Source organism: Rhinoraja longicauda, chromosome 6 (genome assembly GCF_053455715.1).
Source record: "Rhinoraja longicauda isolate Sanriku21f chromosome 6, sRhiLon1.1, whole genome shotgun sequence".
Classification (NCBI taxonomy): domain Eukaryota; kingdom Metazoa; phylum Chordata; class Chondrichthyes; order Rajiformes; family Arhynchobatidae; genus Rhinoraja; species Rhinoraja longicauda.
In genome coordinates this window covers 74,946,908-74,959,516 of record NC_135958.1, presented here as the reverse complement: position 1 = coordinate 74,959,516, position 12,609 = coordinate 74,946,908, and the positions used below count along the sequence as shown (strand labels likewise).

Sequence of the window (12,609 nt, the reverse complement as noted above, 5' to 3'; positions counted from 1 at the left end):
TATAATAGACAGAAGTACTATTTGATGCAATAACTGGCGTCAGTGATTAGTGGCGCCCAAGGTATATGTAGTTTAGTTTAGAGATACAACGCTGAAACAGGTCCTTTGACCCACAGAGTCTGCACTGACCAGCGATCTGTGTAAACTAACACTATCCTACACACACCGAGGACAATTTACAATTTTACCAAGCCAATTAGCCTATAAATCTGTACATCTTTGAAGTGTGGAAGGAATCTGGAGAAAACCCACGCAGGTCACGGGGAGCACCGACAAACTTTGTACAGATGGCATCCGTAGTCAGGATCAAACCCGGGTCTCTGGCCCTGTAAGGAAGCAACGCTACCGCTGCGCCACTCTGCTGTATGGGCGAGAAGAATTTATTTAAACCCAGAACAGAAGTTGAAGACAGACAAGAACTGTCACAGATGGAGGGGAAAAGATATACCAGATGAGAGGCTGGACATAATTAATATGGTGAAGCAACAAAAGGATTTGGGGGTTGAAGAATTCATGGGGTGGCACTTTACAAACAGAATATACTTCACCGAACCACACAAAGCATATCAAAACAAGACTCATCAAGTCATATTATCTTGAAAATCACTACAGGCCTTATGCTGTTAAAATCAAGCCCTTACTTGAAGGTCTCAGTACAAATGCAAGGTTATGTAAAATCAGACAGGCAGCAATTACTTATGATAAATAAATCTAAGCAAATCAATGGCACATTAATTCATACCGTGACTTATTAGAAACATTTATTTGATCTCCATCTTCAATGAGAAAGATAAATTATACAAGGCGCTGCCTCTCGACACAGAAAAGCACGGAGCGACTAAGTATGGCCGCATACGTACTGATTCCTTTTGAACGGTCACACAAAGCAAGACATTAGAGGGCAATTGGGAAGATTTGTCCTGGGTCAATCTTGTACACCCTCCAGCAGGCGGCCTGTCTGCTTACTCAGCTAGGTACACTGCAAAGCAGCTTTACTGAAATCATAATTTAGAGACTTTTGTCTACACAAATATGAAATTAATTTCACATTAGACTGACCAGTTTTCTTATGGCAGTATTAAATAGATGATTGCATATTTTAAGACAGTATATGCCTGTTATAGCAAAGACTGAGGTTCAATGGAGTATAACAGTGCATGAAAAATTGAATGGAACCAATTTCTGAAGTAGACTTACATTAATCACAGTGGACACAAAATGCTGGAGTAACTCAGTGAGTCAGGCAGCATCTCTGGAGAAAAGGAATAGGTGACGTTTTGGGTCAAGATCCTTGAAGGGCAGTGTCCCGAAAAGTCGCCTATTCCTTTTCCCCAGAGACGCTGCCTGACCCGCTGAGTTACTTCAGCATTGTGTGTCTATCTTCAGTGCAAAAAAAGCATCTGCAGTTCCTTCCTACACATTACATGAATCACATGTTGCGTCTGGGTCCAAATAACATCAAGCTAGGGTGCAGATATCACTTTTCTTCAGAGTGATACGAGATTCTGCTACATTACAAATCCATCAACAATTCTTTACAACTGTGGATAGCATGAGAGTGATAAACAAAGAGCAAGCACTTGCCTCATGGCAACAACTTTAGTTCCTTCACCTTCATTCAGGGTAACACCCAGGTACAATATTCCCATTTATGAAGCTGGAAGCTAGCCTGTGGGCCAGCATTCCAACGGGTAACATCTTTTAAAATAATTATCCCGATCAATAACAAACCTATGTGAATGTAAAAAGCATTGTTACCCTTTCAGCTTGCCTCCGCCCAGTCACCCACAACAGTAGGGGTTTTTTTGTCCCTCAACTGATTGTAACCGAAAATTCATGCCAAATATAACTTCAAATGAAAAGCAAAATGCTCAACAGCATCTATGCAAAGAGAAGCAGAGTTAACAATTCAGATTTCACAAAGGATCCTCAATCAGCAATATCCCACTCTGCTTCTGTTACCACAGATGCTGCCTTACCTGCTGTGCGTTTTTAGCGTTTTCTTTTCAGATTTCCAGTATCTGTAGGCTTTTGAGTTACAATTTCAGAAGAGACAGCTATTTAATTCCACACCATTGATGACTTTAGCACAGTCACTGCTCAACTTGATTCTACCCACACACTGGCTCAGTTTCCCTCCCACTCTCGACACACCAATATAAATGCCAAGAGTGGGCACCACCAACACGTCCTTCCCGTGATTAGTTACTCCAGCACAGACTCAGTCAGAGAGCCTGTACATTGCTGGCTCTGTATCTTTCTTACCCTCTGGTACATTTCCATCTTCATGCACACAAAGATCCAGACTAGCTCAACACTAACAACTTCAATCACGAGTGCTTTCCTCTTCATAACATCTTTCTGAAACACCAACCTGACAGAAAGAAAGACATAAGGAACTACAGTTGCCAGAATCTTATGTAGAACACCAAGGGCTGGAGTAACTCAGCAGGTCAGGCCACATCTCTAGAGAAGAAGAATCCAGAACCAAAATATCACCAATCCATGCAATGGAGTCTTCCAGCTGGGAACCAGGCCCTTAGGCCCAACCTGCCCACACTGGACAACAGAGATGCTGCCTGTCCCACTGAAGTACTCCAGCACTGGTATCACAAAATGCTGGAGTAACTCAGCAGGTCAAGCAGCATCTCTAGAGAGAAGGAATGTGTGACGTTGCAGGTCGAGACCCTTCTTCAGACTGATGTCAGGCGACAGTGGGAGAACTGGGGAGGAGAAGGGAGGGACAGAGGAGCTATCTAAAGTACGAGAAGTCAATGTTCATACCGCTGGGCTTTAAGCTGCCCAAGTGAAATATGAGGTGCTGTTCCTCCAATTTGCAGTGGGCCTCACTATGACACTGGAGGAGGCCCATGATAGAAAGGTCAGACTGGGAGTGGGAGTCGAAGTGCTCAGCCACTGGGAGATCAGGTTGGTTAAGGCAGACCTAGCGAAAGTGTTGAGCGAAACGACACACTTTCATTCAATCCGCCTTAACCAACCTGATCTCCTGGTGGCCGAGCACTTCAACTCCCCCACCCACTCCAAGTCTGACCTTTCTGTCATGGGCCTCCTCCAGTGTCATAGTGAGGCCCACAACAAACTGGAGGAACAGTACCTCATATTTCACTTGGGCAGCTTACAGCCCAGCGGTATGAACATTGACTTCTCTAACTTTAGATAGATCCTCTGTCCCTCCCTTCCACTTCCCAGTTCTCCCACTGTCTTCCTGTCTCCACCCATATCCTTTCTTTGTCCCACACCCCTGACATCAGTCTGAAGAAGGGTCTCGACCCGAAACGTCACATATTCCTTCTCTCCAGAGATGCAGCCTGACCTGCTGAGTTACTCCAGCATTTTGATACCTTCAATTTGTACCAGCATCTGCAGTTATTTTCCTACTCCAACACTGCGTGTTCTACACTGGCAGAAATAATGCTTGTTGGTATTTCACCATGTGGCCAAAACTTTTGTAACAAACCATTACCTGCCTTTCATGAGAAATGTAAACCTGCTGTTATAAAATTAATTCCAGCTACTCTAAAAGGCTGGCATGCTTTCAGTAACAATCATTTATTTAGCAACGGCAAAAAGAAATACAATTAAAGCATTGACTAAGAACATTTTAAAGCAGGATATCTCACAACATGATTTGATGCCCAGTCACAAGTTCCTGGGAGGGCAATATGGCTGCTTTTCTCACCACAAGATGAACATTTTGTGGTACTCGCTGAGGGTAAAAGATGACAAGGACACATAACTTCCAGCCCTACAAATAAGGCCATTCCGACCTAACCTGACAGTCTGAACAAGGGTCTCGACCCGAAACGTCACCCATTCCTTCTCTCCATTGATGCTGCCTGTCCCGCTGCGTTTCTCCAGCTTTTTGTGTCTATCTTCGGTTTAAACAAGCATCCGCAGTTTCTTCGTACACAGACCAACAAGACCTGTGTGTGAAGGACAGCTCTAATATTAACTCCCTCAGTGATAGACTGAAATATCACCGGATACAAAATTCAACCCTTGGCTGGATTAAATGAACCCACAAACTTTATGCCTGGGGATTTGTGCCACGAACTGGGCCAACACAATTGATATATGCCTTCTTTAAAAAAAAAAAAAGTTTGTTAACCGAATGTATGGGACCCTTAAAAACGAACCTGGGGTTATTTTCATGACCCTTGCTAGACAAAAATCAAAGACTACAGGATTACGCAGCTAAATTAGCACAGTTTACTCATGTGTTGCGACAGTTCGCAATCGTTTCTGCAAATGCTGTGGTGTTGATCTCCTCTCCTTTCCTCTCCCTCCCTCCCTCCTCAGCAATTAACTACACTTTCCAAACATCTCAGATGGCCGAGTGGCTCTTAAAAACAAAAACGAAAACAAACCCTGCCGATGTGTATCGAGTCACACACAAGGACCGTTGACGGGGTTACACCACGACCTGTTTTAACCGCGACCGACCCCAGCATGCAGCAAGCAGGCAAGCACGTGTTTCAAGCCTGGAAAACAGGGCATGTCGATGGCCAGCCAAGTGTGAAAGTCACGGTCCAAAAAAAAACCTCTTTCGCTCTCAGCCCGGCCACCCTCCCAACCACGCCGACCTGCAAAAGTGTACGGTATACAACGTATTTAATGTGTAATGAGGTACAAAAATGATGCCACTGCGCGAATTCTGACCTGACTTTCCTTCTGACGCCTCGGATACTTTGTAGCCGCTTCGTCGTGGCGACTAATCCCCCCCTCCCCCGCACTACGTCATCCTGATCGACAGCGGGCTCGGCCAATCCCAAGCCGGATCTGCGGTAAAACCCGCCCACGGCGGCGGCCCGCACCAATAGGCGGCGGCGTGGGGCGGGACATGCGCCGCCCTCTGCCGGCCCGCGCAGCCTCTGCGTGTATCCATTTGCAGTGACATTGTGCAACATTCCACTACAGCTCCTCTCCCTCTCCCCTCAAAGCGCTGTCCGCTGCTCCCCCAACCCAACCTCAACCATCCTACCCTTCACACGCCAGGGATAATGCCACCCCCTCTTTTCATCCCCCCCCCCCCCCCCCCCGAAAGGAAGGCAGTCAGAGCCAAACCTGAGCAGAAGGGGACGTGGAGCCAGTGAGCAATGCAGATGTGCCACACAACATGGACTCGGCGCAGAGCTGCATCGTACGTCCGGGGGAGGCGTGCTGTACACACCCATGATTGACGGATGACATGCCTGGCGAATGGGCACGTGCTCGTCCAGACAGAGACTGTGTAGGAAGGAACTGCAGATGCTGGTTCAAACTGAGGTTAGACACAAAATGCTGGAGTAACTGAATCTCTGGAGAGAAGAAATGGAATGGGTGACGTTTCGGGTTGAGACCCTTCTTCAGTCTCGACCCGAAACGTCACCCATTCCTTCTCTCCAGAGATGCTGCCTGTCCCGCTGAGTTACTCCAGCATTTTATGTCTATCTTGTCCAGAGAATGCTCCCTCATTTCAGTTTAAATTCATTGTCACGTGTACTTAGGTACAGCGAAAAGCTTTTATTGTGTCCTTTCCGGTAAAGAAAACAGAAAACTGAAGAAGGGTCTCGACCCGAAACGTCACCCATTCCTTCTCTCCCGAGATGCTGCCTGACCTGCTGAGTTACTCCAGCATTTTGTGAATAAATCGATTTGTACCAGCATCTGCAGTTATTTTCTTATATTAAAACACTATATTTGTTCAGTTTAAAGCTTTTGTTGTGTGCTATCCAGTCAGCGGAATGATAATACATGACAATAGACAATAGAAAATAGGTGCAGGAGTTGGCCATTCGGCCCTTCGAGCCAGCACCGCCATTCAATGTGATCATGGCTGATCATTCTCAATCAGTACCCCGTTCCTGCCTTCTCCCCATACCCCCTGACTCCGCTATCCTTAAGAGCTCTATCTAGCTCTCTCTTGAATGTATTCAGAGAATTGGCCTCCACTGCCCTCTGAGGCAGAGAATTCCACAGATTTACAACTCTCTGACTAAAAAAGTTTTTCCTCATCTCAGTTCTAAATGGCCTACCCCTTATTCTTAAAGTGTGGCCCCTGGTTCTGGACTCCCCCAACATTGGGAACATGTTTCCTGCCTCTAACGTGTCCAACCCCTTAATAATTTTATACATTTCGATAAGATCCCCTCTCATCCTTCTAAATTCCAGTGTATACAAACCTAGTCGCTCCAGTCTTTCAACATATGACAGTCCCGCCATTCCGGGAATTAACCTAGTAAACCTACGCTGCACGCCCTCAATAGCAAGAATATCCTTCCTCAAATTTGGAGACCAAAACTGCACACAGTACTCCAGGTGCGGTCTCACTAGGGCCCTGTACAACTGCAGAAGGACCTCTTTGCTCCTATACTCAACTCCTCTTGTTATGAAGGCCAACATTCCATTGGCTTTCTTCACTGCCTGCTGTACCTGCATGCTTCCTTTCAGTGACTGATGCACTAAGACACCCAGATCACGTTGTACGTCCCCTTTTCCTAACTTGACACCATTCAGATAATAATCTGCCTTCCTATTCTTACCACCAAAGTGGATAACCTCACACTTATCTACATTAAACTGCTTCTGCCATGCATCCGCCCACTCACACAACCTGTCCAAGTCACCCTGCAACCTCATAACATCTTCCTCACAGTTCACACTGCCACCTAGCTTTGTATCATCGGCAAATTTGCTAATGGTACTTTTAATCCCTTCATCCAAGTCATTGATGTATATTGTAAATAGCTGCGGTCCCAACACCGAGCCTTGCGGTACCCCACTAGTCACTGCCTGCCATTCTGAAAGGGACCCATTTATCCCCACTCTTTGCTTTCTGTCTGTCAACCAACTTTCTATCCATGTCAGTACCCTACCTCCAATACCATGTGCTCTCATTTTGCCCACCAATCTCCTATGTGGGACCTTGTCGAAGGCTTTCTGAAAGTCGAGGTACACCACATCCACCGGCTCTCCCCTGTCAATTTTCCTAGTTACATCCTCAAAAAATTCCAGTAGATTAGTCAAGTACGATTTCCCCATCGTAAATCCATGCTGACTCGGAACGATCCTATTACTGCGATCCAAATGCTCCGCAATTTCGTCTTTTATAATTGACTCCAGCATCTTCCCCACCACTGATGTCAGACTAACTGGTCCATAATTTCCCGTTTTCTCTCTCCCTCCTTTCTTGAAAAGTGGGATAACATTAGCTACCCTCCAATCCACAGGAACTGACCCGGAATCTATAGAACATTGGAAAATAATCACTAATGATAACAATCGAGCCATTCACAGTGTACAGATACATGATAAGGAAATAATGTTTAGTACAAAGTAAAGCCAGCAAAGTCCGAACAAGGATAGTACGAGGGTCACCAATGAGGTAGATAGTAGTTCAGCACTGCTATGCTCACAATCAAGGCGTCCACAGTGTGCAGATAAAGGATAAAAGGTAGAACATTTAGTGTTACAAAAAGTTCTCTAAAAGTCTGATTAAAGGTACTTCATAAATCTCAGATGAGGTAAATGGGAGGGCAGGCCGCTCATCTTAAAACCATGCGTCCAATAGGCTATTAGATTTTTTCATCCTGGGAAAAAGGTTCTGAATGTCCACCCTATTTACGCCTCATAATTTTATACATTTTTATCAGGTCTCTCTGCAACCTCCAGCTTGCCAGAGAAAACAATCCAACCTCTCCCCGTGGCTAATACCTCGTAACCCAGGCATCTTTCTGGTAAACGTTATCTGCACCCTTTCCAAAGTCCCCACATCCTTCCTGTAACAGGGCGGCCAGAACCATAAGAGGCGGCACAGCGGCTGAATTGCCGCCTCACAGCGCCAGAGACCCGGGTTTGATCCCGACCATGGGTGCTGTCTGTAGGAATCTGTACATTCTTACTGTGACCGTGCAGGTTTTCTCTGGGTGCTCAGGATTCCTGGGCGTGGAGGGCGTGGAGGACATCCCTGGGCGTAGAGGACATCCCAAGGGCGTGGAGGCAGGGCCGTCTTTACAGCATTATGGGCCCCGGGCAAAGCAGTGTACTGGGGCCCCTACGACAACCCATTCTCAGACCCCCTCATTCTCTCTCCCCCAGACCAACTGTTACTCTCCGCCACCCCCCTTTCCCCAGCACCCCCATTTCCCCCACTCTCTCTTCCCCCCCACCACCAACCCCCACCCTTGCTGTCCCCCTCCCCAGTCCCACTCTGCCTCCTCCCACCCCCACTCTCTCCTCCTCCCACCCTCCCCGTCGCCCCCACCGTTACTCTCCCCCACCCCCCTTTCCCTACCAGCCCCCCCCCCTGTCGTGCCGGCGAAAAGCACTTACCGAAAAGCACTTAGCGATGGACTTAGGGTGCTACATTGTTGCGAAAAGCACTTACAAATCGCTGTGATAAGCACTTAGGGATGGAAAAGCAAAGCACTTAGGGAGCTAATTGTTGCGAAACAGATCGCTGTGAGAAGCACTAAGGGATGGAAAATGTTGCGAAAAAAACACTTAGGGACCGAAAATGTTGCGAAAAAAGCACTTATTGAACCTACATTTTTAAAGTAGTATTTATTTATTGCAAGTCACTTAACATACACAGATCAGCATGGGGCCCCTATGCTCGTGGGGCCCTGGGCAAGTGCCCATCAGGCCCATGCGTTAAGACGGCCCTGCGTGGAGGTGTGTGGGTTAAATGTGTAGGGAGGAACTGCAGATGCTGCCCGGTGAATGGGCATGTGCTTTTCCATAGAATGCGGTATGGGGGGGGGGGGGGGGGTCTGCGGTGACGTGAGGTGAGAACAAAGGGGGATGTGGGTGGGGGTGGGGGGGAAGAACAAAGGAAGGCCCAGCGTGGGGGAACCACCGAGAACTAGGCGGACCATAAATGGAATGTGTTAAAAATGGTTTGTGTAAAATGGTTTGTGTAAAATGTAATTTGTCGGCACCCTTTATGCGGCAATTCTTTGCATAACCTGGGTATGCAAAACAAAGAATATCACTGAGACTTGTCACGTGATAATAAAGTATCATTCACTCTGGACAAACTCTGAATGCATGTCGGTCAGAAACACTACTGTTGTCATTACACACCAAATAATTTGAAAGTTGTGTCGTGGAACCATTCCTGATCGATCAATGTCTGCTTTAATCTGAAGATAGACACAATAGGCTGGAGTATCTCAGTGGGACAGGTAGCATCTCTGGAGAGAAGGAATGGATGACGTGTTGGGTCGAGATCTATCATTTTCACACCCTACCCTTCCGTATCTCTAGTCTCCCTCTCCCCTGACTCTCAGTCTGAAGAACGTTTCGACCTGAAACATCACCTATTCCTTCCCTCCAGAAATGCTGCCTGTCCCGCTGAATTACTCCAGCATTTTGTGTCTCTCTTCTGTGGAATCAGAAATTCATGTTCTGCTACAATATGTGGATGACTTAGCATTTATCAAACTTCAGATACAAGTTTCAAAAGATATAACATAAGAGTTGGATCCAGGAGTAGGCCCTTTGGCCACTTGAGTTTGATCCACTATTGAATACAATCGTGACCATTTTCCTGCATAAGATCTGTTGTAATTACCAAAAATATGTCGCAATCTTCAAGTTTCTAGGCGTAAATATCGCCAACAATTTGTCCTGGTCCAACCACAAGCACACTATGGCCACAAAAGCATTCAAACATCTCGCCCTCCTCAAAATTTCCCAAGGAAATTTGGCATTTTCTAATGATTCTTATCAATTTCTACAGATGCACCCTCGAAAACATCCTATCCAAATGCATAACACCTTGGTATGGCAACTGCTCTGCCAAATACTGCAACAACTTGCACAGTGTTGTGAACGCAACCTAGTCCACCGCACAGTGGCGCAGCTGGTAGATGTGCAGAGGCACGTTCTCCCTGTGATCGCGTTACCTCTGGGCGCTTCGGTTTCCTCCCACATTCCTAAGCCATGCGGTCAGTTGTAGGTCAATTGGCCTCTATAAATTGCACTTGATGTGTAGGGAGTGGATTCGAAGGTGGTTCGAAAAGCATAGAACTGGTGCAAACGGGTTATCAATGGCGTGGACTTGGTGGGTCAAAGAGCCTGTTTCCATGCTGTATAGCAAACCAGACTAAACAAACCACTTCACCCCCCCCCATCAACTCTATCTATACTTCACACTGAATGCTGGAGTAACTCAGCGGAACAGGCAGCATCTCTGGATAGATGGAATGGGTGAAGTTTCGGGTCGAGACCCTTCTTCAGTCTGAAGAAGTGTGTGATAAGTATATTGTATACTTGTATACACTGGAATTTAGAAGGATGAGAGGGGATCTTATCGAAACATATAAGATTATTAAGGGGTTGGACACGTTAGAGGCAGGAAACATGTTCCCAATGTTGGGGGCGTCCAGAACAAGGGGCCACAGTTTAAGAATAAGGGATAGGCCAGTTAGAACGGAGATGAGGAAAAACATTTTCAGTCAGAAAGTTGTGAATCTGTGGAATTCTCTGCCTCAGAAGGCATTGGAGGCCAATTCTCTGAATGCATTCAAGAGAGAGCTAGATAGAGCTCTTAAGGATAGCGGAGTCAGGGGATATGGGGAGAAGGCAGGAACGGGGTACTGATTGAGAATGATCAGCCATGATCACATTGAATGGCGGTGCTGGCTCGAAGGGCCGAATGGCCTACTCCTGCACCTATTGCCTATTGTCTATTGTCTATATCGGTCTGAAGAAGGGTCTTGACCCGAAACGTCACCCATTCTTTCTATCCAGAGAAGCTGCGTGTCCCACTGAATTACTCCAGCATTTTGTGTCTACCTTCGGTGTAAACCAGCATCTGCAGTTCCTTCCTGCACTATGCTTCTCACTACCTTGGGAAAGCAGCCAACATAAACAAGGACTATTCACAAGGACGATAAGGGAAGTGCAATAAATACTGGGCTTGCCAGGCACACCCCAATGACCAACGTAAATGTTTAAAAAAAAGATACAAAAATGCAAAAGTAGCCATTTACATTGATTAGGGAAAATGAGTACAAAGGCATTGTTTAGAAATTACAGTCAACATTTCATTGTTAAGAAATACACATGTATTTTCAAACAGGAGGTAGAAATTTGGAACACTCTTCTAGAAATCCCGGAATGGCGGGACTGTCATATGTTGAAAGACTGGAGCGACTAGGCATGTTTACACTAGAATTTAGAAGGATGAGAGGAGATCTTATCGAAACATATAAGATTATTAAGGGGTTGGACACGTTAGAGGCAGGAAACATGTTCCCAATGTTGGGGGCGTCCAGAACAAGGGGCCACAGTTTAAGAATAAGGGGTAGGCCAGTTAGAACTGAGATGAGGAAAAACTTTTTCAGTCAGAGAGTTGTGAATCTGTGGAATTCTCTGCCTCAGAAGGCAGTGGAGGCCAATTCTCTGAATGCATTCAAGAGAGAGCTAGATAGAGCTCTTAAGGATAGCGGAGTCAGGGGGTATGGGGAGAAGGCAGGAATGGGGTACTGATTGAGAATGATCAGCCATGATCACATTGAATGGCGGTGCTGGCTCGAAGGGCCGAATGGCCTCCTCCTGCACCTATTGTCTGTTGACTATTGTCTAAACATCAACTGATGCTAAATCAACTCAGACTTTCACATTTCTGTTCTCTTGTTTTAAATTTCCTCAAACACAAATATGCAGTCAAGACAGGACTAATAATCTGAAGAAGGGTCTCGACCCGAAACGTCACCCATTCCTTCTCTCCCGAGATGCTGCCTGACCTGCTGAGTTACTCCAGCATTTTGTGAATAAATCGATTTGTACCAGCATCTGCTGTTATTTTCTTATACTAATGCCAGAACATTCTTTATTAAGCACAGCCATTCTCAAACTAAACTGTAGTGTCTGATACATGATATGACGATGTGGTGCAATTTTTAAAAAGTTCGCCCACATTCATATGTATATCACATGGATTCTCCTTTAAAAAATAACAAATCTATGCAAACGATGGACTATCTTCATTACACTATCAGATAATTACTTACAGTTGTGAAATTATACATATTACAGATGCAAGTTTAACCAAAGACTTTTTTCTCATTCTTTCAGTCTTCAGTCCTGTATTAACGTAATTGTATCCGTGGAGACAGAAGGGACTGTAAATGTTGGAATCTTGAGCAAAACAAAAAGACAAACATCTGTTGAGGGAAATGGGCAGACGACCTATCAGGTCAGGACCCTACCTCACATGTAATTCTATCTAACATGTGATGAGCATTTGAAGGCACAGGGCCTGTACTCGCTGTAGTTTAGAAGGATGAGGAGTCTCATTGAAGCTTACCAAAGAGTGGAGGGCTTGGATAGAATGAATGTGGAGAAGATGATTCCACTTGAGAGAGTCGAGGACCAGAGGCCATAGTCTCACAATAAAAGGACGTAGCATTAGAAAGAACATGAGAAGGAATTTATTTAGTAAGAGGGTGGTAAATCCGTGGAATTTCATTGCCACAGACGGCTGTGGAGGCCAAGTCAATGGACATTTTTAAGGTGGAGACTGACAGATTTTTGATCAGTGCGGGTGTCAGGGGTTATGGGGCAAAGGTAGGAGAATGGGGTTGAGAGGGAAAGGTAGAT

At 45.8% G+C, this 12,609-nt stretch overlaps 1 protein-coding gene across 4 annotated transcripts in view; it reads right to left on the bottom strand.

Annotated features, from left to right (window-relative positions):
* Nucleotides 1-4,744, bottom strand: part of usp36 (ubiquitin specific peptidase 36) — a 70,630-nt gene extending 65,886 nt beyond the window's left edge. For 3 of the 4 annotated variants that reach the window (XR_013547410.1, XM_078401348.1, XM_078401351.1), the window contains exons 1-2: nt 4,681-4,739; nt 3,794-3,944 (exon numbers count right to left, since the gene is read on the bottom strand). The gene's annotated coding sequence lies outside the window, so the exon portion shown is untranslated. Of the gene's footprint in view, nt 1-3,793; nt 3,945-4,680 lie in introns of all 4 variants that reach the window. The other variant, XM_078401349.1, reaches the window with a different exon arrangement.
* Nucleotides 4,745-12,609: the final 7,865 nt, after the last annotated feature.